Source organism: Lissotriton helveticus, chromosome 7 (genome assembly GCF_964261635.1).
Source record: "Lissotriton helveticus chromosome 7, aLisHel1.1, whole genome shotgun sequence".
In the NCBI taxonomy this organism is placed as follows: Eukaryota; Metazoa; Chordata; class Amphibia; order Caudata; family Salamandridae; genus Lissotriton; species Lissotriton helveticus.
Genome location: NC_136068.1, coordinates 1,731,242,882 through 1,731,270,338, shown reverse-complemented (window position 1 = coordinate 1,731,270,338; position 27,457 = coordinate 1,731,242,882). Strand labels below are relative to the sequence as shown.

The following is a 27,457-nucleotide window of genomic DNA, read 5'->3' as shown; positions in this document are numbered from 1 at the left end:
AGCCACTGCAGTATTGTTCGCCAACCCTTTGCTGAGTAGCATCCTACTTGTGAGTGGTAGGTGCGTTTCCTGTAGGAGGGCCAAGTCCACCTTCTGTCTCTGTAAGTAGCTAAGTACCTTCCTGAGTTTGCGGTAGTCATTAAGTCCCCTTATATTCCATGTGAGGGCCCGAAACGCAATTGACTTGTCATTGGGAATCACTTTAGTAGAACTTGCCATCGCTCTCAAATGTGTACAGCTAGTGTGGCCGTGCCACGAGTAATTCCGGTGTAGGTAGTGTGTGCAGACTTAAACCCAAACGAATACCCTCCCTCTCGTTGCAGAACTGTGAACCATGAAGCCACCCCACCCCCAACACACAGCAGACCTCCCCCAACCTGGCCTAGCCGAACCTGTGCCCTCCCATCCCTCCCCGTCTTCCCAACCCTCAACTCTTCCCTAGTCAACTCAAAAGTGCATTGCACGCGGGGGCCAAGGTCGCCTAGCAGCCTGTGCAGTCTTATGATGGTCATTTCTGTTGTCAAGCCACACCTCCGCTACCGCCACGCCCTACAGTATGCATCACTAGAACATTGGCATGTTGCTAAACCTTACTCCGTTAGAACTGGTTCCCTTCCAGAAACACTTCAAGGTTTAAATGTTTAGGAGTCCATTCTTATCCAAAGTATACATTTCAGACTATACTCCGTATGGAGCCAAACACAGGCAAGTTACCGCCAACGGAACTGTAGAAAGGTCTAAAAGGTAGGAAGTGTGTCTTTGCCATTAGATGTCAAGAAAAATATTTAAACTGTAGGGATAGATAGAGATATAGAAGAAGGACTTGTAATTCTTGCAAATGGTATGGCTAGCAAGAACATGAAACTATGGCAGGAGTTATTAGATATTACCAAAGTAAACAAACAAAACGTTATACCTGGTACAAAAAACCGCTTAGTATAGAAATGTGGGAAGCCTGGAAGATATCGCACATATGGAAGATCAGGCAGTTCTATCAACAGGCCAGGTTGAGCAGGTGGATCGATCCAGAAGAGTTTAAAAACATTATACCATACACCCTTTGCATTATAAATAGGTTATTGGTGATGCCATTCATCTTTTTCAAATCAAGGAGGTGAACTCCATTAAGTGTGCAGGAGAAAAGTTTAGAACTCATTGTTTCTCACATCTTTTTCCTACTGGAGTAGGTGGCAGTTATGGTGAGTTACGCATGTAAAAACCCGCAGCTGAGTATAGATCTAGTACACTTTATTCAGAAGACCCTAGATTTCACCAGTGTATTATGTATATATTTCACCTACTATTTGAGCGTGACTTGTCAGGCCTCTCATATGGTGTTGATCATATTTTAAAAACAGGGATTAATTTGCTGAATATATCAGCAAGTGAATTTCTGGAGAAAGTTTAAGGAAAAGATAAACACTTGGAATACAATTTAATAAACCTAATGGTATGTCAACGAGGATCTCATGAATAGTGGTATTGGTGTCATGGTGAACTCAAGTGCATGTCGTGGAAATTTGGAGCACCTACTTAGTTTCTGACGCTCAGTTGTTCTGAGCATGCAGGGGATGACCAGCTAGAATTCTTGCAGGCTGGCAAATTAAAATATAAAAGACATTCATCTAAAGATGCTAGTAGAACAGTGTTCACTAGACCCTGCAAATGTTGGCCTATATTTTAATTTCAAATTTCAAGCAATGATGGCTTTCAACTTGAACAAAACAATTCCTCCTCTTGGTGAAGTGACTGATTTCTTTTAGTGCAAAGAGTACCAAGCCAGATCTGCTCCCCATATTCAGATGCTGATGTGGGTATACGATCTCCCAAAGTTTGGGACAGTGATGGGGCTGTGTTGTCTTTCATTCAGCAGTATGTAACTTGCTCCATCCCAACGGAGAGTGGTGGCAAAATATTAAGACAACAAGTGCTACGATTCCAAAATCATAGATGCGGAAAATACTGTCAGCGAAAATATAGAGCAAAGGGGAAATTTTATACAGGATGTCATTTTGGATTCCCATGTCCTGTCTTATAACAAGGATGATTCAAAAGTTTCTTGTCTGCAGTCAGACATACATTTACAAGGAAATCACCCAAAAATACGTACAACCTAAGAAGAACAGAGGTCGCCAAGTATATTAACAACTACAACCCTGTTGATTCTTATTTTTTTTATTTTTATTTTTATTTGTTTGTGTCCTCATACTGCCAAAACTCTTACTAGGACTACTCCTTTCTCTCCATACCGCCTCTACCAGCCTCGGAATGGTTAGAAAGAAAGAGGAGCTTTCCCTCAAAGATAATACTGTTTCCATTTCCAACTCCTGTTCATTTTAGGGGCTTCGGGATTAAGTATGGGCGAAACTTGCGAATTCGCAAAAAAATCCGCGAGTTTGCGAAAAAATTTGCAAACTCGGGGATTTGCAGTTTTGTACAAATAGTACCTACTGATTAGCCAGTAGAAGTACTTTCTGTACTTCTACTGGCTAATCAGTAAGTGCTACCTCGTTGGGTAAATGTATAGAGCTTTTCCTACAATACAGTTGCTGAAAGTGCCAGAAGAGTTGTCTCCAGTGACCATTTGTGTGTTACTCTGCCATCGTGCCGAAGGGCGCAGGGGTCCCTGGAGTGAGCTGTCCATCGTAGTGGGTAAATGGCGGGAAGACGGTGCACACAGCTAGTGTGTGGGCAGGGCCATACGGGCGGGCTTCTATGCGAGTTCACATGCCTCTTGTGCGCATAAAAGGTCAGAGACCGATCAGAGCAGCAGACGAGGAGAAAGAAGCCCCTGGACACAGGAACTGCACGGGGATTGCGCTCGTGATAGTGAAGGATGCAAAGGCCTCTATCCAGCCTCACAGCTAATTTTCGACGTAGATATGGGGAGAAAGCACACCGGCCTAGCCTCGACAAAGATCACAATTGTTTTTGGGCTGACAAATGCGTTACTGAATTTGAGCTTCAACTCGGGCACCTATCTGTAAGTGCTTCCTGTTGAGGTTTAATTTTTATGACAGGAGCATCGTGCCAGAATGAACCCTGCCCTTTATCCAAGAATACGCCATCGTTTTGTGCGATACCTCTACTCAACTGGAGTACTTTCTACTGACTAATCAGTAAGTGCTACCTCGTTGGGTAAATGTATAGTGCTTTTCCTACACTACAGATGCTGAAAGTGCCAGAAGAGTTGTCTCCAGTGACCATGTGTGTGTTACTATGCCATCGTGCCGAAGGGCGCATGGGTCTCTGGAGTGAGCTGTCCATCATAGTGGGTAAACAGACAAACAGCCAACACGTGTTTCATCTTGGGGACAGATCACCCAATGACTTCCTTAGGGCTACAATAACAGAAAAAAGTGCCACATAAGTTGTATTCAGTATAATTCTAACAGTAGCAATTAAAGCTATAGTTGGGACCCAGTTAGTGAAGGTTACGGTCCATTAGCAAACTGAAAAACACCAAATGAGCACACACCACAAGAGTGTTTATAAGTAAAGTAAGAAGTGTGATCAGAACGAAAAGAGCTGAAAGTGAGAAGGAAAGTGCAGGTAGTTGTAGGAGGTCACCAAAATAGAAAAGATAAGTTAGAAACCATTAGTCACCATGAGGCATCATTATCTAATTCTATAGCTATACCAAGGCCATAGAATTTGCCTACATAGGGAGTTATATAAGTACAGCATATGGGTGAGTTGGATTTCTCATCCAACATATAGTAGATCCCATAGTCATTGATGATTATGCAAGATGGATCAGTCAAAGGTCTATAGGACTCACCTAGAAACTCCTATCATAATCACATCAGAAACGGCTTCACCGTGTTAGTATACCATCCCATATGATAATGGTATTCTAAGAAAAAGAAGAAGAAATGCAACGAACAATAAGATACATGGTCACCAATATAATAATTGGTAATTCAGTGGGTGTCCTCATTACACCCGAAGGCAGATCTATTTTCAACAAAAAATATATAATGCATCAATATACGGTCCCATATAATGATGGTGTACTGAGAGAAAGAGATGCAACGAACAATAAAAATACATTGAGACTGATCTGGTAATGGGTAATATATTCGGTAGCCTCATTACACCAAAGCCCAAGTCTATTATTTATATTGTTTTTTCTCGCATAACCGAAAACCAAAAGGGGTGGAGGGAGCATCATGATGTACTTCCCAAAAACAAATATCCAATCATAATAACAAATACCTCAAAGTTACCGACTGGACCTGAATTACTAGTCCAACTTATGGCATGATACAGTTGGCCAAATATTATGCTTTAAAGTAAAACATCTTAATAAGCACGCTTATATGTGGTGCTGATAGAGCAAGATTTTGCATCGCGACTTGCTCGATTCATGAACCTCGAAACCGTTGTAACCTCGTAACGAATTGTACGTTTTACTAATATCTTTTATTTCCGATATATATGTATGATAGAGAAGCTTGCTTATGTGTTTTATTAATACGAATAACTTTTGTAATTCTAAAATGGCCGCTGCTTGACTTTCCTCTTCTGCGCATGCGTCAGTCACACTCACGTGACTTCGTGTAGAGATAGTTTTGGAGGGAAAGGGTGCGCATGCGTAATATGCAATAAGATGACTATGCTTTGATAACGTGGTAAAGCCTTGTGCTGCTGCTCTTGTGACATTGTTCGTTGCACTTACCATTAATGCATAGTATATTTTTATAATGATGAAACCTGAAATGTGAAATCATGACATGTAATACATTCATTCATTTCTATGTTTTAATTTGTTTTCGCTTACTTTTCATGTATCACGGGAAATGGGGGTCCAAATGGGTCATGAGCCATTTTGAAGGTCCTTTCTGCACATGCTCCAGATGCAAGGCCAGAGACAAACTTGGACCGTGGAACTCAGCCAGCTGGCAGCCACAGTCGAGATGCTCCTGAGAGAATTACCTCTGACCCAGGAGGATGAAGCCAATGTCCCTATGTTGTTACAAATGTATAAGTTTTCATTGTATTCCGTGCGACTTCTCGTGGGAACCCCAATCTTGCTAGGCGGCACCCAAAAATGTAAATTAGGCCTTAGAATAGTCTGTTCTGATTGGTGTGTTAACCAAATCCTACTTTAGGACCAATCCAAATTGGGGATTCTGACACTTTGCAACCAAAACAGTATATCTAGCCTAGGTTTAGCTAGAGAAATTGTCCGACTTGTCTGAATAGCTGACCTGTCACTGACCCAACGCACTCAATAGGTGACTTGATGCAGAGGTGCTGCGGAGCTCTCTGTCCGAAATTTGACCATAGACTCTGAAGGTTTTTCTGAACCTTAAGTGCTGGCGGAGCACTTTTGCTGGGGAATTCGCTGACCCAATCGGGGTCCTGACTGATAGCTGCAGAGAGGGTGGAGCGCAGGCGTTGCTTCCGAACTGCGGGTGCTGGTCGTATCCTGGTGGTCCTGTCCTGATCCTAATCTGGGTTTCCTGTCCTGTCCTGGGGTGTCCATTCTGCACCTGCTGTCCCACTGAGGGTTATCCTTCCTTGAGGGTTTTCCTGTCCTTAAACTGACCCGTGGCCAGGGTTGGTTTTGACACCAGTCTAGGTAAATATCGCTCTGAGTTCTTAAAATGCACCTTTCTATTTTTCTGTCTTTGCTTTAATAAAGACATACCTTTGCACGTGAATAATTTTCCATGCTTTCTCCTGCAACAATTGCATTTCATAAAATCATTTGCATTTTATTTCATAGCGTGTTCCTATGTTACCCTGCCTTTTAGAAATCATTTTTGTATTGCAGTTTGCAACTTCCTGTTATGATCTTGGTTTTTTTCCTCTCGTAAACCTGACTAAAGTAACTCAGATTTATAGCGTGTTCACTTTGCCCTTATCTTAGTTTTTCCCTTTCACTTAGCGGATTCCCTGTCGCACTAGCATTCTTTTGATAAAACTGTATGACTGCCCTTTATTTGAATTTAAGATAAAACTTTCAAAACTTCCAGTTGTCCGTGGTCATTTCATGAAAAGTAAAGCCATATGTTGAATAGTATATTTTGCTGCCTTTTCCTTTTACAGCTAGCTCCCTGACCCATCGTTGTCATAGGTACCCATAGCGGTGGATGGTAAGTTGGGTACACTGGAAATAAATCGAAAGGGAACTCACAATTATTGGTAGTAGATTGCGTGGTCATCTGATCAATGTATATGATAAAGTAAAGTATATGGGCCCGAAGCCAGAAGTGGCGAAATTATTGGTCGGGTAACCCGCGATCTCTAGCAGTAATTTTCTGGTAGCAGAGGATGGTTAGGGAATAGTTAAATGTTAGGTAGGACTAGTTAGTCTAGCTACGTCGGATTCTGCTATAAGAGTAGGCGCTTCAAGGGAAATTGATCACTCACTTGAAAATCGTTTACTTTGAAAAATTATGAAATATTTTTAAATTGTTATTCTTCTTATCATACTGTTATATGTATTAATCCATAAGTACGTGAAACGTTTTTTATGTTGTTAGGAATCCCCGGGGAATTGAATAGCGAGTGGTGAATAGAATCCACTTGCTTTGAGGTCACTGGCCCAAGGAAAGTTGGTGCAGGTTAGGCAGAACTGGAAGCACTAACTAGGGTTTTTCTGAATGTATGATTGAATAAATTTTAGTAACGAGGTTCATTGGCAAAATTCCTACTGTGGCATAACCTAGTGAGGGTCGCACCGGAAGAGTACCAGGTTCATCGGAGCTCGAGTGAAAGCAAAGGGGTTCGCTAGGGAAACTTTAGGCTCGGATATATCCCGGAAAGGTGGATGAGTCTAGGGGAGTAACAGGTTCTCCAATGCTAGTGTGAAGGGTAGGCAGAAGAGATCTACTCGTAGTGAGTGAAAAGTAAATGGAAGTAGTTTACTTGCAGTAAAACAAATCTTTCCTGTCTAGACACTTGAGCACAGTGGCGAATGTGTATTCGTTGTTAAATAACTAAGCACTGAACACTTTAGAAAGTAAGAAAGTTTCCGTTACCTTGTGAAGGAGGGAGTCAGTCGCGAAGCGGCTCTGACGTCACTCCGTGCCGCGCTGGGATTGGTAGACACAGCGGGCTGGTAGCGGAGCTGGAATTGTAAAGGAGGGGCGAGCGCCGGAGCGTGGGAACTGTCTCGCGAAAGGGCCGCGCACCCATTGGTCGAGATTATTTGAACTCGTGCATTTCATTGGTCGCACGAAAATAATAGACGCACTGGGATTGGAAGTAATTTTGTAAACAAATCACTCGTAAAATTCGTATGTGGCATTCGTATAGACCGCATACCAGACCTGATCCACGCTATATGGGATTTGAGAACGATCAGTGGAAAGGCGTCAAAAACGACATTATGTACGGAACTAAGAGAAAAGTGTCACTTGTAAATAAAGTGAAGAATTATTTCAAAAAAGACAAGCCGATTAAAACTAGAGAAGGTGTTGTCATACCACAACGCAACACTCCCGCATCTTTCATGATGTTCGATAAAGGGTACAACACATGTGTATGGTTGGAGAATTGGGTGAAATACACGAAAGATGACGGAGTATTGGCTTTTCCGTTAGAGGGTACATTTAACAGCAGAATTCTATTCAATCTGAGAACCCGCATGAACGATTTACATCCCAGACCTAGGTTAACGCAGTATGAAGCACTAGAAGAATGGGAAATTGAGGCTTTTGAAAGGGATAAGCCCCGAATGGATAAAGGGTTAACTAAATTTTATCCAAAATTGAAGCAGGAAGCACGAGCTAAAAAGATGAAACAGTGGAGGCAGAATATGATAGTGGAGGGATTGTTTCCCATGCTGCCAGCAGATGATCCTTCTGGGGGACAGAAACGGTTGGAAAAATCTAAACATTGGGTACCCATCGGAGAGTCGGATGATGAATTATTAGATGACCTATGTACGAGAAGTCCGCCTCCTTATAATGAAGGACATCGACCTTCCAGTGCAGGAGATATTTCCCGGAGACTTCCTCCTCAGGAAGAAGTTAGGTCCGCAAGTGTAGGAGGGGGTTACCACATACCTCCCTATACCGAGAGTCTAGGACCAGTGGATACCAGAAACATATACCCAGAATGTTAGCTAGTGGGGAGACAGGATATTCCCGTGAAGGGGATTTTTGTTCTCGACCTCCCTACGGAGGCGAGATGAGACCCTCAAGTTCAGGAATGCCGTTATTACGGTCACAGTATGAGGAAGAAAGAAGATCCCTAGGCACAGGAAGTTTATTCCCAAGACCCAATTATGGTGAAGGACCTAGTGAGACTCATCCCACTGCCCCAAGTTATGCTCCCACACTAACCCCGCAGGTGTTACATGACAAATCCATAGAGAGATTACTGGAAGAAAAGGAGCGGGAGGTTCTAGCAAAACAGAGAGCTGAGATCATTCAGAAAATGACCCAGTTAAATACCAGTCCTGAAGCATTGACAATCCCAGTAACAATCGGACCCGTAGTTTCATTGTACGGGGATTGGCATGAAAGTCCAAACCCTCCAGTCATTACTCCCGTCATAGCCCAGTCCAGACCAGAACCCTTAATTGTAGATGAACAGACGAGTGAGTGTGAATCTGAGGTCTCACGGATGGATCTGCCCATTAGAAATACAGGGAAAAGGATGCAGAAAAGACATAATCCTTTCAATGCGAGGGAGATTCAAATGGAATCGACTTTGGGTACTAGAAGTGTCACTTTGGTCACACCTGAGGAAATCGAAAGATGGAGTCAAGAATTAGAGAAACAAACTTCGCAAACGAAACCTTTAGACCTCTACAAACTGAGAGTAGAAATAGAAGAATTAATGGCAGGAAACGTAGGATTAGACAGATTAAATACCTACTCTGAAGAAGAGCTGTTGTTTATGTGCAAAAGTCTTACCCGCAATGTCCGAGTACTTCATGAAAAATTGACAGATACTGCCGCTAGTATGGGAATAGACATTTCTAAATCGAAACCCTTGCAGAAGCCATACCGAGCAGAATTTTTAGACAAAGATTTGGAAAACCTGAATATATCAGGGAAAAAGGCACAGGTCAAAGAACTATTGACAGTGTTGCAGAAATGGGGAGACGTAGAAAAATGGAAAGCCAGATGGGCTAGGAAAAAAGATGAGGCCAGGTCTAGGCAGGTAACTCCCGAATTCGCTCTAAGAGAAGCAGACAAGCCAGAACAGTTATGCCCTATGCGTGAAGTACCAGGGGGTAAATATGTACATGTCCCATGGTCCCGTCAGGATATTGTGTCCTTCACAAATGACTTCCCAAAATTACGAGAAAAACCGGTCGACTGGTACCGGCAGGTAGAGAGATTTGTAAAAGTGCAGAAATGCCTATGGAAGGACCTGGATGGGTTCTTCGACATAGTGGTCCCTGTAGATTTGTGGACTGAGTGTAAGATAGCCATAGCTTGGCCTAGTGAGGAATACCCGAGGGATGACAAAACAGGGGAACCATCGAAGGAAGTGATGAGGAAGTATGAACAAGTAATTCAACATTTGAAAATAAAAGTACCTGCAAAGGAAACTGATTGGACCAAGATAGATAGAACCACGCAGGAAAGGGACGAGACAGTGCATTCTTTTTATGAAAGGCTGTTGCAGGTATTTAAAACATACAGTGGTATAGATAACATCGAGATGAAGGACATGACCCATTTCATTTACAGGTTTGTAAACGGTTTAAGACCCGAAATTTGTCAGTGGATAAAGGATAATAAAATCTGTTGGCATACCAAAAAGATAGATGAGGTCCTACGGTACGCAAAGTACTGTGAGGACGAAATGGCAGAAAAGAAAAAGGCCCTGAAGGAGAAGGTGATGTGGGCTCAAGTAAAGCTCGCAGAACAGCAGGAAAAGCAATTGAGTAAGTTAAACAAAACTACTCAGAACCAAGGCCCTGGGGCTGGGGGTAGAGGAAAACCTAGGCCTAAAATGAGTAGAGAAGAAGCGAAAAAGAAATTTCCCTGCCACCAGTGCGGAGAAATTGGACATTGGCGAGACGAGTGTCCGTATTTACAAAGTGATAATGCCCAAACACCTGATTTAATTCCACAGACGCAGAATGAAAAGCAAAGAAAGACCCAGCAGCAGGTAAAAACGATTCAAGTGCCACGAGCGCCAAAGCCTATATTTAAAGTGAAGTCACCACAGGGTGATGATGTAGAAGTCTGGGGAGGCAATGAAGATAGAAATACAGCAACTTCGCAGTATTTGTTGAACGACACTTTTTTCTGTGATGACCAGTACTGACGGGGCCTGAGAGGGGAGGACGAGGAGTGCGTACTTGGCGCCTCTTTGCCGGTAGACCAGTCAGGGCCATACATTGAAGGAAAGGTTGATGGAAATGATGTCACCTTTCTATTGGACACTGGTGCTACCCGTTCTACTGTGAGAACAGTGGACGTTCCAAACCTACCCCTCTCGGGAGAAGCAATCTAAGTAGTAGGAATATCTAATCAATTGATTAGTACACCTGTTACCGAACCCATGGAGATCTCAATTGGAAACTTTAAACAAATGCACAGATTTGTTGTCTGTGATACCAGTCGGAGATGTTTTTAATATTAATATTTGTATCTTTTATGTGTTGCTTCATTGCAGAAACCTTTTTTCTTTGGCTTCGACTAGATGTTATTTGGAACGCTCTATACATGACGGAACTAAATTGTTATCTTGGGGTATTTGTTATTATGATTGGATATTTGTTTTTGGGAAGTACATCATGATGTTCCCTCCACCCCTTTTGGTTTTCGGTTATGCAAGAAAAAACAATATAAATAATAGACTTGGGCTTTGGTGTAATGAGGCTACCGAATATATTACCCATTACCAGATCACTCTCAATGTATTTTTATTGTTCGTTGCATCTCTTTCTCTCAGTACACCATCATGATATGGGACCGTATATTGATGCATTATATATTTTTTGTTGAAAATAGATCTGCCCTTGGGTGTAATGAGGCCACCCACTGAATTACCAATTATTATATTGGTGACCATGTATCTTATTGTTCGTTGCATTTCTTCTTCTTTTTCTTAGAATACCATTATCATATGGGATGGTATACTAACACGGTGAAGCCGTTTCTGATGTGATTATGATAGGAGTTTCTAGGTGAGTCCTATAGACCTTTGACTGATCCATCTTGCATAATCATCAATGACTATGGGATCTACTATATGTTGGATGAGAAATCCAACTCACCCATATGCTGTACTTATATAACTCCCTATGTAGGCAAATTCTATGGCCTTGGTATAGCTATATAATTAGATAATGATGCCTCATGGTGACTAATGGTTTCTAACTTATCTTTTCTATTTTGGTGACCTCCTACAACTACCTGCAGTTTCCTTCTCACTTTCAGCTCTTTTTGTTCTGATCACACTTCTTACTTTACTTATAAACACTCTTGTGGTGTGTGCTCATTTGGTGTTTTTCAGTTTGCTAATGGACCGTAACCTTCACTAACTGGGTCCCAACTATAGCTTTAATTGCTACTGTTAGACTTATACTGAATACAACTTATGTGGCACTTTTTTTCTGTTATTGTAGCCCTGAGGAAGTCATTGGGTGATCTGTCCCCAAGACGAAACACGTGTTGGCTGTTTGTCTGTTTGGCTACTTTGGATGATCTCAACTACGCAGGATCATCGTCTGAAATCTGTGAACCCAAATCTACACATAAAGAAAATAAAGGCTTTCCTTGAATGATATGATTTGAAGAACTTTCTTTGGATTGACCTCTTTCTTTAATATTGTATTTGATTGCTCTGGAATTAAGTTTGTTCTCAATTATTTTCTTCTGTGTTTACAGTAGAATTTTTCTGGCATGTTAGTGGGCGTTGCCTGTATGTTCCTTAGAGTATTAACTACTAATAATCTGTTCTTCCTACTCTTATTGGTTTTGCGCTAGACGCTACCCAACCACGTACCGCAACAGTTTCATCATAGTGGGTAAATGGCAGGAAGATGGTGCACACAGCTAGTGTGTGGGCGGGGCCAAACGGGCGGGCTTCTATGCGAGTTCACATGCCTCTTGTGTGTATAAAAGGTCAGAGACCGATCAGAGCAGCAGATGAGGAGAAAGAAGCTCCTGGACACAGGAACTGCACAGGGATTGTGCTCGTGAAAGTGAAGGATGCAAAGGCCTTTATCCAGCATCACAGCTAATTCTCGACTGTAGATATGGGGAGAAAGAACACCTGCCCTGCCTCGAAAAAGCTCACGATTGTTTTTGGGCTGATGAATGCGTTACAGAATTTGAGCTTCAACTCGGGCACCTGCTTTATTTATATCTGTAAGTGCTTCCTGTTGAGGTTTAATTTTTGTGACAGAAGCATCGTGCCAGAATGAACCCTGCCCTTCATATTTATTCAAGAAGACGCCAGCGGTTTGTGCTCAACTGGCCAAAAACCTGCCCGCTCGCGAATTCGCAAATTTTTCGGCAATTTTGCGAGATTCGAGGATCGCGAAATTGCCGAAAATCGGCAAAATCCACGGATTTTGCGCACACGCTTACCCGGGATGTTGCTAAGGAGGCTAGGACCAACAGTAAAATCGGCTTAATCATTGGACCCACTTGCCTTCTCCCTCCAATCCAACAATGCAGACCAGATCTTAAATGTACAATTGGGGGTGGGGTCGCACACTACTCACACACCAGCGGGATCGCCCCTAAGGACTGTGGTAAGTGTAATTCGTGTTCCGCGATGCATCTTCTTTCGATTCTCTGCTATCTTCGCTATCTTCGGCATCACTGGACACGTGTTTTGGGGCATTTACCCCTCATCAGCAGGGATTAGGCCGTGTTCTGGGGTTGCCAGTGGCTGCCAAATATTGCCAGGTTCAGTATCACTCAGGCGCGCAGGTGCGGGGTCCCGGGCTCGTCAGCCAACTGCTCGAGGGAGATTTAACATTACAATTGGGGGTGAGGTCGCACACTACTCACACACCAGCGGGATCGCCCCTATGGACTGTGGTAGGTGTAATTCGTGTTCCGCGATGCATCTTCTTTCGATTTTCTGCTATCATCACTATCTTCGCCATACCTGGAAACGTGTTTCGTGGTATTTACCACTCATCAGAAGAGATTAGGCCGTGTTCTGGAGTTGCCGGTGGCTGCCAAATATTGCCTGGTTTAGTACCACTCAGGCGCGTAGGTGCGGGGTCCCAGCCTCGTCAGCCAACTGCTCGAGGGAGCTTTAACCTTACAATTGGGGGTGGAGTCGCACACTACTCACACACCAGTGGAATCGCCCCTAAGGACTGTGGTAAGTGTAATTTGTGTTCCGCGATGCATCTTCTTTCGATTCTCTGCTATCTTTGCTATCTTCGCCATCCCTGGACACGTGTTTCGGGTATTTACCCCTCGTCAGCAGGGATTAGGCCGTGTTCTGGGGTTGCCGCTGGCTGCCAAATATTGCCAGGTTTAGTGCCACTCAGGCGCGCAGGTGCGGGGTCCCAGGCTCGTCAGCCAACTGCTGGAGGGGTCTAGAGATCTTCACAACAACAAGTACTTACTTGCACCTACTGAGGTGAACCACTCCTGAACTTCACTTACCAGAATCCTCAGGGGCGATCCGGAGAAGGGGCTAGCGGTGTGCGATCCATTGTGGTTGATTCTACAAATGGGCTCCCTTGAGCCTTTAAGCTGACGAGCTTCTGGATGACGCACCTGCGTGCCGGTTAGGCATCAAGGCCTGTGACGGTTGCTTGGCGGCCTTCTTTTCCACCCCAAATACGTTCTCTACTGATGAGGGAAGATATCCCGAAACCCGGGCCATGTCTCGGGTCTAGAGATCTTCACAACAACAAGTACATACTTGCACCTACTGAGGTGAACCACTCTTGAACTTCACGTACCAGAATACTCAGGGGCGATCCGGAGGAGGGGCTAGCGGTGTGCGATCCATTGCGGTTGATTCTACAAATGGGCTTCCTTGAGCCTTTAAGCTGACGAGCTTCTGGATGACGCACCTGCATGACGGATAGGCATCAAGGCCTGTGACGGTTGCTTGGCGGACTTCTTTTCCACCCCAAATACGTTCTCTACTGATGAGGGAAGATATCCCGAAACCCGGGCCATGACTCGGGTCTAGAGATCTTCACAACAACAAGTACTTACTTGCACCTACTGAGGTGAACCACTCTTGAACTTCACGTACCAGAATCTCAGGGGCGATCCGGAGGAGGGGCTAGCGGTGTGCGATGCATTGCGGTTGATTCTACAAATGGGCTCCCTTGAGCCTTTAAGCTGACGAGCTTCTGGATGACGCACCTGCGTGCCGATTAGGCATCAAGGCCTGTGACGGTTGCTTGGCGGCCTTCTTTTCCACCCCAAATACGTTCTCTACTGATGAGGGAAGATGTTCCGAAACCCAGGCCATGTCTAAGGTCTAGAGATCTTCACAACAACAAGTACTTACTTGGTCCTACTGAGGTGAACCACTCTTGAACTTCACGTACCAGAATCCTCAGGGGCGATCCGGAGGAGGGGCTAGCGGTGTGAGATCCATTGCGGTTGATTCTACAAATGGGCTCCCTTGAGCCTTTAAGTTGACGAGCTTCTGGATGACCCACCTGCATGCCGGTTAGGCATCAAGGCCTGTGACGGATGATTGGTGGCCCTCTTTTCCACCCCAAATACGTTCTCTACTGATGAGGGAAGATATCCTGAAACCCGGGCCATGTCTCGGGTCTAGAGATCTTCACAACAACAAGTACTTACTTGCACCTACTGAGGTGAACCACTCTTGAACTTCACGTACCAGAATCCTCAGGGGCAATCCGGAGGAGGGGCTAGCGGTGTGCGATCCATTGCGGTCGATTCTACAAATGGGCTCCCTTGAGCCTTTAAGCTGACGAGCTTCTGGATGCCGCACCTGCGTGCCGGTTAGGCATCAAGGCCTGTGACGGTTGCTTGGCGGCCTTATTTTCCACCCCAAATACGTTCTCTACTGATGAGGGAAGATATCCCGAAACCCGGGCCATGTCTCGGGTCTAGAGATCTTCACAACAACAAGTACTCACTTGCACCTACTGAGGTGAACCACTCTTGAACTTCACGTACCAGAATCCTCAGGGGCGATCCGGAGGAGGGGCTAGCGGTGTGCGATCCATTGCGGTTGATTCTACAAATGGGCTCCCTTGAGCCTTTAAGCTGACGAGCTTCTGGATGACGCACCTGCGTGCCGGTTAGGCATCAAGGCCTGTGACGGTTGCTTGGCGGCCTTCTTTTCCACCCCAAATACGTTCTCTACTGATGAGGGAAGATATCCCGAAACCCGGGCCATGTCTAAGGTCTAGAGATCTTCACAACAACAAGTACTTACTTGGTCCTACTGAGGTGAACCACTCTTGAACTTCACGTACCAGAATCCTCAGGGGCGATCCGGAGGAGGGGCTAGCGGTGTGCGATCCATTGCGGTGGATTCTACAAATGGGCTCCCTTGAGCCTTTAAGCTGACGAGTGTCTGGATGACGCACCTGCATGCCGGTTAGGCATCAAGGCCTTGTGACGGTTGATTGGCGGCCCTCTTTTCCACCCCAAATACGTTCTCTACTGATGAGGGAAGATATCCTGAAACCCGGGCCATGTCTCGGGTCTAGATATCTTCACAACAACAAGTACTTACTTGCACCTACTGAGGTGAACCACTTTTGAACTTCATGTACCAGAATCCTCAGGAGCGATCCGGAGGAGGGGCTAGCGTTGTGCGATCCAGTGCGGTTGATTCTACAAATGGGCTCCCTTGAGCCTTTAAGCTGACGAGCTTCTGGATGACGCACCTGCGTGCCGGTTAGGCATCAAGGCCTGTGACGGTTGCTTGGCGGCCTTCTTTTCCACCCCAAATACGTTCTCTACTGATGAGGGAAGATATCCCGAAACCCGGGCCAAGCCTAAGGTCTAGAGAACTTCACAACAACAAGTACTTACTTGGTCCTACTGAGGTGAACCACTCTTGAACTTCACGTACCAGAATCCTCAGGGGCGATCCGGAGGAGGGGCTAGCAGTGTGCGATCCATTGCGGTCGATTCTACAAATGGGCTCCCTTGAGCCTTTAAGCTGACGAGCTTCTGGATGCCGCACCTGCGTGCCGGTTAGGCATCAAGGCCCGTGACGGTTGCTTGGCGGCCTTCTTTTCCACCCCAAATACGTTATCTACTGATGAGGGAAGATATTCCGAAACCCGGGCCATGTCTCGGGTCTAGAGATCTTCACAACAACAAGTACTCACTTGCACCTACTGAGGTGAACCACTCTTGAACTTCACGTACCAGAATCCTCAGGGGCGATCCGGAGGAGGGGCTAGCGGTGTACGATCCATTGCGGTTGATTCTACAAATGGGCTCCCTTGAGCCTCAAGCTGATGAGCTTCTGGATGACGCACCTGCATGCCGGATAGGCATCAAGGCCTGTGATGGTTGCTTGGCGGCCTTCTTTTCAACCCCAAATACGTTCTCTACTGATGAGGGAACATATCCCGAAACCCGGGCCATGTCTCGGGTCTAGAGATCTTCACAACAACAAGAACTTACTTGCACCTACTGAGGTGAACCACTCTTGAACTTCACGTACCAGAATCCTCAGGGGCGATCCGGAGGAGGGGCTAGCGGTGTGCGATCCATTGCGGTTGATTCTACAAATGGGCTCCCTTGAGCCTTTAAGCTGACGAGCTTCTGGATGACGCACCTGCGTGCCGGTTAGGCATCAAGGCCTGTGACGGTTGCTTGGCGGCCTTCTTTTCCACCCCAAATACGTTCTCTACTGATGAGGGAAGATATCCCGAAACCCGGGCCATGTCTAAGGTCTAGAGATCTTCACAACAACAAGTACTTACTTGGTCCTACTGAGGTGAACCACTCTTGAACTTCACGTACCAGAATCCTCAGGGGCGATCCGGAGGAGGGGCTAGCGGTGTGCGATCCATTGCGGTGGATTCTACAAATGGGCTCTCTTGAGCCTTTAAGCTGACGAGTGTCTGGATGACGCACCTGCATGCCGGTTAGGCATCAAGGCCTGTGACGGTTGCTTGGCGGCCTTCTTTTCCACCCCAAATACGTTCTCTACTGATGAGGGATGATATCCCGAAACCCGGGCCAAGTCTAAGGTCTAGAGAACTTCACAACAACAAGTACTTACTTGGTCCTACTGAGGTGAACCACTCTTGAACTTCACGTACCAGAATCCTCAGGGGCGATCCGGAGGAGGGGCTAGCGGTGTGCGATCCATTGCGGTCGATTCTACAAATGGGCTCCCTTGAGCCTTTAAGCTGACGAGCTTCTGGATGCCGCACCTGCGTGCCGGTTAGGCATCAAGGCCCGTGACGGTTGCTTGGCGGCCTTCTTTTCCACCCCAAATACGTTATCTACTGATGAGGGAAGATATCTCAAAACCCGGGCCATGTCTCGGGTCTAGAGATCTTCACAACAACAAGTACTCACTTGCACCTACTGACGTGAACCACTCTTGAACTTCACGTACCAGAATCCTCAGGGGCGATCCGGAGGAGGGGCTAGCGGTGTACAATCCATTGCGGTTGATTCTACAAATGGGCTCCCTTGAGCCTCAAGCTGATGAGCTTCTGGATGACGCACCTGCATGCCGGATAGGCATCAAGGCTGTGACGGTTGCTTGGCGGCCTTCTTTTCCACCCCAAATACGTTCTCTACTGATGAGGGAACATATCCCGAAACCCGGGCCATGTCTCGGGTCTAGAGATCTTCACAACAACAAGAACTTACTTGCACCTACTGAGGTGAACCACTCTTGAACTTCACGTACCAGAATCCTCAGGGGCGATCCGGAGGAGGGGCTAGCGGTGTGCGATCCATTGCGGTTGATTCTACAAATGGGCTCCCTTGAGCCTTTAAGCTGACGAGCTTCTGGATGATGCACCTGCGTGCCGGTTAGGCATCAAGGCCTGTGACGGTTGCTTGGCGGCCTTCTTTTCCACCCCAAATACGTTCTCTACTGATGAGGGAAGATATCCCGAAACCCGGGCCATGTCTAAGGTCTAAAGATCTTCACAACAACAAGTACTTACTTGGTCCTACTGAGGTGAACCACTTTTGAACTTCACGTACCAGAATCCTCAGGGGCGATCCGGAGGAGGGGCTAGCGGTGTGCGAACCATTGCGGTTGATTCTACAAATGGGCTCCCTTGAGCCTTTAAGTTGACGAGCTTCTGGATGACGCACCTGCATGCCGGTTAGGCATCAAGGCCTGTGACGGTTGATTGGCGGCCCTCTTTTCCACCCCAAATACGTTCTCTACTGATGAGGGAAGATATCCTGATACCCGGGCCATGTCTCGGGTCTAGAGATCTTCACAACAACAAGTACTTACTTGCACCTACTGAGGTGAACCATTCTTGAACTTCACGTACCAGAATCCTCAGGGGCGATCCGGAGGAGGGGCTAGCGGTGTGCGATCCATTGCGGTCGATTCTACAAATGGGCTCCCTTGAGCCTTTAAGCTGACGAGCTTCTGGATGACGCACCTGCATGCCGGTTAGGCATCAAGGCCTGTGACGGTTGCTTGGTGGCCTTCTTTTCCACCCCAAATACGTTCTCTACTGATGAGGGAACATATCCCGAAACCCGGGCCATGTCTCGGGTCTAGAGATCTTCACAACAACAAGAACTTACTTGCACCTACTGAGGTGAACCACTCTTGAACTTCACGTACCAGAATCCTCAGGGGCGATCCGGAGGAGGGGCTAGCGGTGTGCGATCCATTGCGGTTGATTCTACAAATGGGCTCCCTTGAGCCTTTAAGCTGACGAGCTTCTGGATGATGCACCTGCCTGCCGGTTAGGCATCAAGGCCTGTGACGGTTGCTTGGCGGCCTTCTTTTCCACCCCAAATACGTTCTCTACTGATGAGGGAAGATATCCCGAAACCCGGGCCATGTCTAAGGTCTAAAGATCTTCACAACAACAAGTACTTACTTGGTCCTACTGAGGTGAACCACTTTTGAACTTCACGTACCAGAATCCTCAGGGGCGATCCGGAGGAGGGGCTAGCGGTGTGCGATCCATTGCGGTTGATTCTACAAATGGGCTCCCTTGAGCCTTTAAGTTGACGAGCTTCTGGATGACGCACCTGCATGCCGGTTAGGCATCAAGGCCTGTGACGGTTGATTGGCGGCCCTCTTTTCCACCCCAAATACGTTCTCTACTGATGAGGGAAGATATCCTGATACCTGGGCCATGTCTCGGGTCTAGAGATCTTCACAACAACAAGTACTTACTTGCACCTACTGAGGTGAACCATTCTTGAACTTCACGTACCAGAATCCTCAGGGGCGATCCGGAGGAGGGGCTAGCGGTGTGCGATCCATTGCGGTCGATTCTACAAATGGGCTCCCTTGAGCCTTTAAGCTGACGAGCTTCTGGATGACGCACCTGCATGCCGGTTAGGCATCAAGGCCTGTGACGGTTGCTTGGTGGCCTTCTTTTCCACCCCAAATACGTTCTCTACTGATGAGGGAAGATATCCCGAAACCCGGGCCATGTCTCGGGTCTAGAGAACTTCACAACAACAAGTACTCACTTGCACCTACTGAGGTGAACCACTCTTGAACTTCACGTACCAGAATCCTCAGGGGTGATCCGGAGGAGGGGCTAGCGATGTGCGATCCATTGCGGTTGATTCTACAAATGGGCTCCCTTGAGCCTCAAGCTGATGAGCTTCTGGATGACGCACCTGCATGCCGGATAGGCATCAAGGCCTGTGACGGTTGCTTGGCGGCCTTCTTTTCCACCCCAAATACGTTCTCTACTGATGAGGGAACATATCCCGAAACCCGGGCCATGTCTCGGGTCTAGAGATCTTCACAACAACAAGTACTTACTTGCACCTACTGAGGTGAACCACTCCTGAACTTCACGTACCAGAATCCTTAGGGGTGATCCGGAGGAGGGGCTAGCGGTGTGCAATCCATTGCGGTTGATTCTACAAATGGGCTCCCTTGAGCCTTTAAGCTGACGAGCTTCTGGATGACACACCTGCGTGCCGGTTAGGCATCAAGGCCTGTGACGGTTGCTTGGTTGCCTTCTTTTCCACCCCAAATACGTTCTCTACTGATGAGGGAAGATATCCCGAAACCCGGGCCATGTCTCGGGTCTAGAGATCTTCACAACAACAAGTACTTACTTGCTCCTACTGAGGTGAACCACTCTTGAACTTCACCTACCAGAATCCTCAGGGGCGATCAGGAGGAGGGGCTAGCGGTGTGCGATCCATTGCGGTTGATTTTACAAATGGGCTCCCTTGAGCCTTTAAGCTGACGAGTGTCTGGATGACGCACCTGCATGCCGGTTAGGCATCAAGGCCTGTGACGGTTGCTTGGCGGCCTTCTTTTCCACCCCAAATACTTTCTCTACTGATGAGGGAAGATATCCCAAAACCCGGGCCATGTCTCGGGTCTAGAGATCTTCACAACAACAAGTACTCACTTGCACCTACTGAGGTGATCCACTCTTGAACTGCACGTACCAGAATCCTCAGGGGCGATCCGGAGGAGGGGCTAGCGGTGTGCGATCCATTGCGGTTGATTCTACAGATCTTAAATGTACTTCTTTGGTCACAGGCCTTGTCTGATTCACTAGTGTATATGATTTTCTTTCAACATTCAGCAACAGTTGGGGGAGCTTCGGATTTCCTATCCTGCATATTTCTCGCCTTGCTAAGATTACCACATAAAACATAAACTTGGATCAAGGTGCATTCACATGATAGTCATTCGTAAGACCAAAAAAAAAAATGCTGGTACTTACTTCAGTTGGTTTCCCCAGCACTTCTTCCAAAAATGTACATACCTCCATCCAATAGGATTTAATTCTAGGACAGTCAATAAACATATGTATGTCGTCCGCTGGAGAATGCTTGCACCTAGGGCAGTTATACGTGGTCCCTGTAACCTTAGAGAACTTTTGTGGAGACCAGTACACTCTGTAGGCGGTGTACAAGTGGTTCCTCCTAAGCGCTGCTGCTTTTACAATAGCCTGCAACATAACAAAAGAATGAGACCATATTTTATTAATGTCAATATCATTGTTTCCAAACTCTTTACCCCAAGGACTTATTACTTCACTTTTCACGCTATCCTCAGCATCCAATAGGGCCCAATACCAAAGGAGATTTCCTTTTTCCATTTGTCTGTTCTGGTGACTTGGTCCAATTTTGGGTTTTCCTCCTCTTCAGGCCAGCTTTGCGTCGCCCACCACGAGGATATCTGATAGTACTTGAACCTCGTCAATGTTCTTCTTGTAAACCATTTAATTATTTCCCAGCTCAGAAGGTTGGATTTCTCTTGTACATCTCTCCAGCACCATATACCTCCCATTCTCAAATGCTGACTAAGTTGTGCCGGGGGAGTCCCAAATTGGGGCCTGCGCTACATAGTATGACATTCAAGGCTACTCTTAAAATTTTTAGCCTTACTTTTCTGTAAAACTTCGGATTCCCATATTTATAAAGGAAGTGTTGCTGCCCTTGCACCACATCTTTCAGCATGGCCTCAGAAAATAATCCTAAAGACGAGGTATCCGTCTTACTAGCCAGCAACCTGAAATTTTAAAAATGAAACGCGTAACAATATGTAAGTAAATCTGGTAATGATAGTGTTTATGAGTGAGGTCTTGAGGCGGAAAGCCGTGATCTGGTGCGTGCGTTTAGGCAAGTGACTATTGCTATTTTAAACTTGCACTTTCTGATGATATTTTGTGGCATTCACTTTGTTTTTTAAACAAAAGATTTTTTGTTATACTTTTGTATTTGCGCAAAATTCTCTGTACTAATGGGCACTGACCCGCGGTATTGCAGCATTTGCCTCCCTCTGCCTTACGCGATAGCCCCCTCCGCAGCCGATTAGGTTCTGCCTGGGGTCCTGAACATCAGCCGCCATCTTGGGTGAGGATTAGGGCGAGCAGACTAGTGCTCGGACCCTCCCACCCTCGTCGGCATAAAAATCCCAGAAACCCTACCGGCACACGATTGATAGTGTGTATGAGTGAGGTCTTGAGGCGGAAAGCGGGGACCTGGTGCGTGCGATTAGGCAAGTGACTATTGCTATTTTAAACTTGCACTTTCTGATGATATTTTGTGGCATTCAATTTGCTTTTTAAACAAAAGATTTTTTGTTATACTTTTGTATTTGCGCAAAATTCTCTGTACTAACGGGCACTGACCCGCGGTATTGCAGCATTTGCCTCCCTCTGCCTTACCCGATAGCCCCCTCCGCAGCCAATTAGGTGCTGCCTGGGGTCCTGAATATCCGCCGCCATCTTGGGTGAGGATGAGGGCGAGCAGACTAGTGCTCGGAGCCTCCCGCCCTCGTCGGCATAAAAATCCCAGAAACGCTACCGGCACACGATTGATAGTGTGTATGAGTGAGGTCTTGAGGCGGAAAGCCGGGACCTGGTGCGTGCGTTTAGGCAAGTGACTATTGCTATTTTAAACTTGCACTTTCTGATGATATTTTGTGGCATTCACTTTGCTTTTTAAACAAAAGATTTTTCGTTATACTTTTGTATTTGCGCAAAAATCTCTGTACTAACGGGCACTGACCCGCGGTATTGCAGCATTTGCCTCCCTCTGCCTTACCCTATAGCCCCCTCCGCAGCCGATTAGGTGCTGCCTGGGGCCCTGAACATCAGCCGCCATCTTGGGTGAGGATTAGGGCGAGCAGACTAGTGCTCGAACCCTCCCGCCTTCGATGGCATAAAATGGCTTCCCCACCTAGGAAGCGCAGCGGATGAGCGCAGCGGTCACGCCGGCGGCGCGCCGAAGGCGAGCCCGTCTGCGCCGGTCCGCGACGGGCCGGGACTAGGGGCTACAACCCCTGCCTCTCCAACCATCGATAAATCAGATACTCCCACACTGACATATTCTAGAGGGGAACTTCTTAAATTTAATATAACAACACCACATGGCTACTCCCTATGCGCCAAAGTCGGACCCTTTAAAACCATGGGCCCCTTTGGCTGCCGAAATTGTAGATGGAATGGTAATTTCACTGATTGTCCAACATACAGAAAACCCCCTATTCTCGAATTCTCCTGTATTTACCTTAACGCAAGGTCCCTTCCTAAACATTCTATTGAAATATGGGACAATTACATGAGATTAAACCAGACCTAGCCTTTATTACGGAGACTTGGCTCGACAAGCATACTACCTCTGATATTGCAGCAGAACTCCCTACAGGGTATAACATTTTAAACTTGAATAGATCAAACAAGAGGGAAAGAGGGGTGGCTATAATATTCAAAGAAATTTTCACCTGTCATCAGGAAGCAGCCACACAAGTTGGCAAACATGAAGCTCAATGCTGGGTGGCGCAATCATCTATAACACCCCGGGGAGCACGGCAGATTTCAGTACTCAGCTCATTGCTCAAATCCTTCCTGTTTGTCTTAAACACAACAACATTCTAGTTCTAGGGGACTTCAATGTCCACTACGACTTGAATCATAACCCATTGACCAAACACTTGGCAGATGATATGGAAATTATGCAACTCACACAGAAAATTGAACGACCTACACACAGAGTAGGACATATGTTGGATCTTATTTTCACTAACATAGTAAACACCACTATCAAAGACATAAAACCGCTGACTTGGACTGACCATCACAGGATTGAATTTAATTTTAACTTGTCCATAAAGAACATGAGACCAACTGTTCCGACTGTAGCTAAAACTAGAAGCTGGAAAACAAAATTCTGTAGAAAAATTCCAACAGCATTTTCATTATAAAAATGATCCGGGAACCTCTAGTGAGCGGGAAATCCACCAACTGCTAAATAGTATTGGGAATGCTCTGGATCACTGTTCAATGCTCTGTACAAACGATAGACCTAGACGAACGTTGTCAGAGAAATGGTATGGCCCAGACCTAAAGGTTCTCAAAAAAAATGCACCACATTGGAACATAAATGGAGGCTAAGCAAAACCCCGGATGACAGACTCGCTTACAAAAGGGAGCTGAAAATGTATAACGTAGCTATAAGGAAGGCAAAAAAAGACTATTTTTCACAAAGCATATTGGATAACAGAAACTCCAAAGAGCTCTTTAAAATAGTTGAAGAACTCTGTTAACCCCCTAGCCTCACTTGAAATGTGACCCCTTCACAAGAGAATTGCACTAAAATAAGTAATTTCATTTGTGAAAAAATTGACAAAATCTATACTTCATTTTCAAATAACAACCAGGAACAAGCAGAGTATCACATAGACTCCACTTTGTCGGTTAGCTGCTCTACTTTTGGCCCTTTTCCGGAAGAAGAAGTAAGCAAGGTCATGCTGGAAATTAAATCCGGATCTCCGTTGGACCCATGTCCACATCATATTTTTTCACAACTCACTCTCATAATCTGTCCGGCAGTGACGCAAGTACTTAACCTGTCTCTGGACCGAGCTGAATTTCCAAATATTTGGAAAAATGCAGTAGTCATTCCATTATTAAAAAAAGTCGGGGCTGATATAAATAACCCTGCCAACTATCGCCCCATTTCACAGCTTCCATATTTATCAAAAGTTCTGGAAAAATTGGTAAATAAACAGCTGTCAAAATTTCTGGAAACCAATAATCTGCTGGATGTTTCCCAGACGGGCTTTAGGACCAACAATAGCACCCAGACAACACACCTAGCTGTGCTGGACGATATTAGAACTCAGACTGATAAAGGAAAAACGGTTGCCGTAATATTATTAGACTTATCAGCGGCTTTTGATACCGTGTCCCACAATCTCTTACTAAAAATGCTGGCCGCAAAAGGTATACAAGCTAAAGCCTTGAATTGGCTGGAATCTTTCCTATCAGACAGATCACAATCTGTTTGTTTAGGTAATTTCACTTCCACCACCCGGAAGATCAAATATGGGGTACCACAGGGGGCATCATTAAGTCCGACATTATTTAATTTCTATGTATCCTCCCTTGCAACTATTGGTAAAAAGTGGGGCATCAGGATCTGCTCATATGCAGGTGATACGCAACTAATGGTCACCCTTAATGGCGAAGAGGATGCCAAAAACAGGTTGCTTAACTGCCTCACTGAGTTATCCAACTGGATGAACAGTCATTGTTTGAAATTAAACGCCGAAAAATTGGAAATTCTCCTGTTCGGCGGATCCCAGTAGCTCTGGGACAACACCTGGTGGCCTAATACTCTTGGCACACCTCCTAATCCAACCCTGACTGCAAGAAATCTGGGAGTTCATATTGACAATACTCTGTCCATGAAAAATCATGTTACTACAATATGTGGCAAGGGTTTTGCAATATTAAAAATGCTAAGACGAGTTTTCCCATGGATCCCCATTGAATGCAGAAAGATACTAGTCCAGTCATTACTGATAAGCAGGCTGGACTATGGGAACTCACTGTTTGTCGGCATGGCAGACTATCTATTTCCGAAATTACAGCTTGTCCAGAATGCGGCAGCAAAAGCAGTTTGTAACAGGAAAAAATACGACTCCGCTAAGAGCTGTTTGAGAGCTTTACACTGGCTTCCAATGAGGCAAAGAGCATCCTTTAAAATGTTATGTATTACTCATAGAACTCTGCATAAAACCGGCCCCAACATCTTAAAAAACAGGATCAAGTTTTATGCACCGAATCGGAACCTTCGCTCACAATTCACAGCAAAAGCTGCTACCACTCGAGTAAAGAGAGCCAGAATGGGCGGGCGTGGTTTTTCACACTTAGCAGCTAACATCTGGAATGATCTGCCATTAGATCTAAGGCTCACGGATTGCTACCTTACCTTTAGGAAAAAATTGAAAACTGTGCTGTTTCCCGAAACAGACTAAACTCTCCAGTCTCAGGTATTTGCTCACCGCACACTGTTACAATCTTAGCGCCGTGATATCCTATTAGGATGAATGTTGCGCTTTAGAAGTTCAAATAACATTAACAAATAACAATGCCAATCCACAAACAGTGAGGCCTCTTCTGAGCTTTTTCCAGGCTATTCTTGGGCCTTTCGTTGCCCAAATAAAGTTACCTATTTTACCTAGCAACTTAGTCATATCTTCTTTCCTAAAAAGCAGCAGGATAGAATTATATAGGAAGGTAATATTAGGTAAGATAATCATTTTCACAAGGTTAACCCTCCCATTGATATTTTGAGGGAGAGTAGCCAATCGTGCAAGTAAACTTATTACCGCCTTTCTTACTCTCTTCCAGTTAACTTTAGGGATATCCTCAAATTTCTGCGTTTGGTGTACCCCTAAATATCTAATTTGATTCTTTGCCCCCTGGCATCCCGTCACCTGATTCCATTCCATTATTTCAGTCTTTTCCCTATTGATTCTATACCCCGAAACTTCACCAAACCTCTCTGCCTTCTCGATTAACCTTGGAATTGCCTCTAAAGGATTTATCGTATATAAAACCAAATGGTCGGCATTTGAAGCAAGTTTGTAGGGGTAAATTAGGGCGTCTGCTCGGAGCCAACTAGCAAATGGCACAGTGTACAAATTGAACAAGAGCGGCGACATGGGGCACCCCTGCCTAGTGCCCCTTGATTCTAAAGATATGGAATACAAACATGGACTATAATGATCCTACAAACTTTGGTTTTTTCAGTGAATTTCTCGGTTCTCTACCAATTGGCAAATGTGCCTCCTGGTGCACTGCTGGTTGGGGGAAGAAGTCCCCTTGGATGCTGAGGGTCCTTGGGGCCAACAATCCTTCCTGTTACCCCCAGTAAGTTGCAAACAGTTGGATTGCTGAGAGGTCTTTGGAGGCCACACCCCCTTTCTCCACAACTCTGTAAACAAGACTCCTTGCACACTGCTGGTTGGGGGATGAAGTTCCCTTGGCTCCAAAGTGTCCTTGGGGTCCAGCAAGTCCTCCTGTTACCTCCAGTAAGTCACACAAAGCACGATTGTTGAAAGTATTTCATAGGCCACGCCCCCTTTCTCCACCACTGTACAAAGGAGCCTTCTGGTGCACTGCTGGCTGTGGGATAAAGTTCCCTTGGCTCTAGAGTTTCCTTGGGGGCCAAAAAGTCCTCTTCTTACCTGCAGTAAGTCCCACACAGGGGAATAGCTGAGAGTTGTTAGAAGGGCACGCCTCCTTTCTCCACCACTCAGCAAACGCACCTCCAGACGCATTGCTGGTTGGGGAATGTAGTCCTTCTGGATGCTGTGGGTTCTTCGTGCTCAGAAGCCCTCCTGTTACCTCCAGTAAGTCTGACATAGCAGGATTCCTGAGACCTGGTCAGAGGCCCCTTTTTCCCCACCACTTTACAAATGCGACTACGAGTTAAAAAAAAACCATACAAATTCACGTAAAAACCAAAGTTTACAGGGACATTATAATTAGGAAATAGATTTTGAAAAACTTTAGAAATCCACTTAAAAGGTTACAGGGTCGTTACAGATAGCAAATAGAATTACTAAAACATTAGAAATACACTAAAAAAACTAAAAGTGA

At 45.7% G+C, this 27,457-nt stretch overlaps 1 protein-coding gene across 1 annotated transcript in view; it reads right to left on the bottom strand.

Moving 5' to 3' along the window:
• The window catches only part of LOC144769667 (uncharacterized), a 759,350-nt gene that overhangs the window by 636,393 nt on the left and 95,500 nt on the right, over positions 1 to 27,457 (bottom strand). The gene's annotated exons all lie outside the window — the stretch shown is intronic.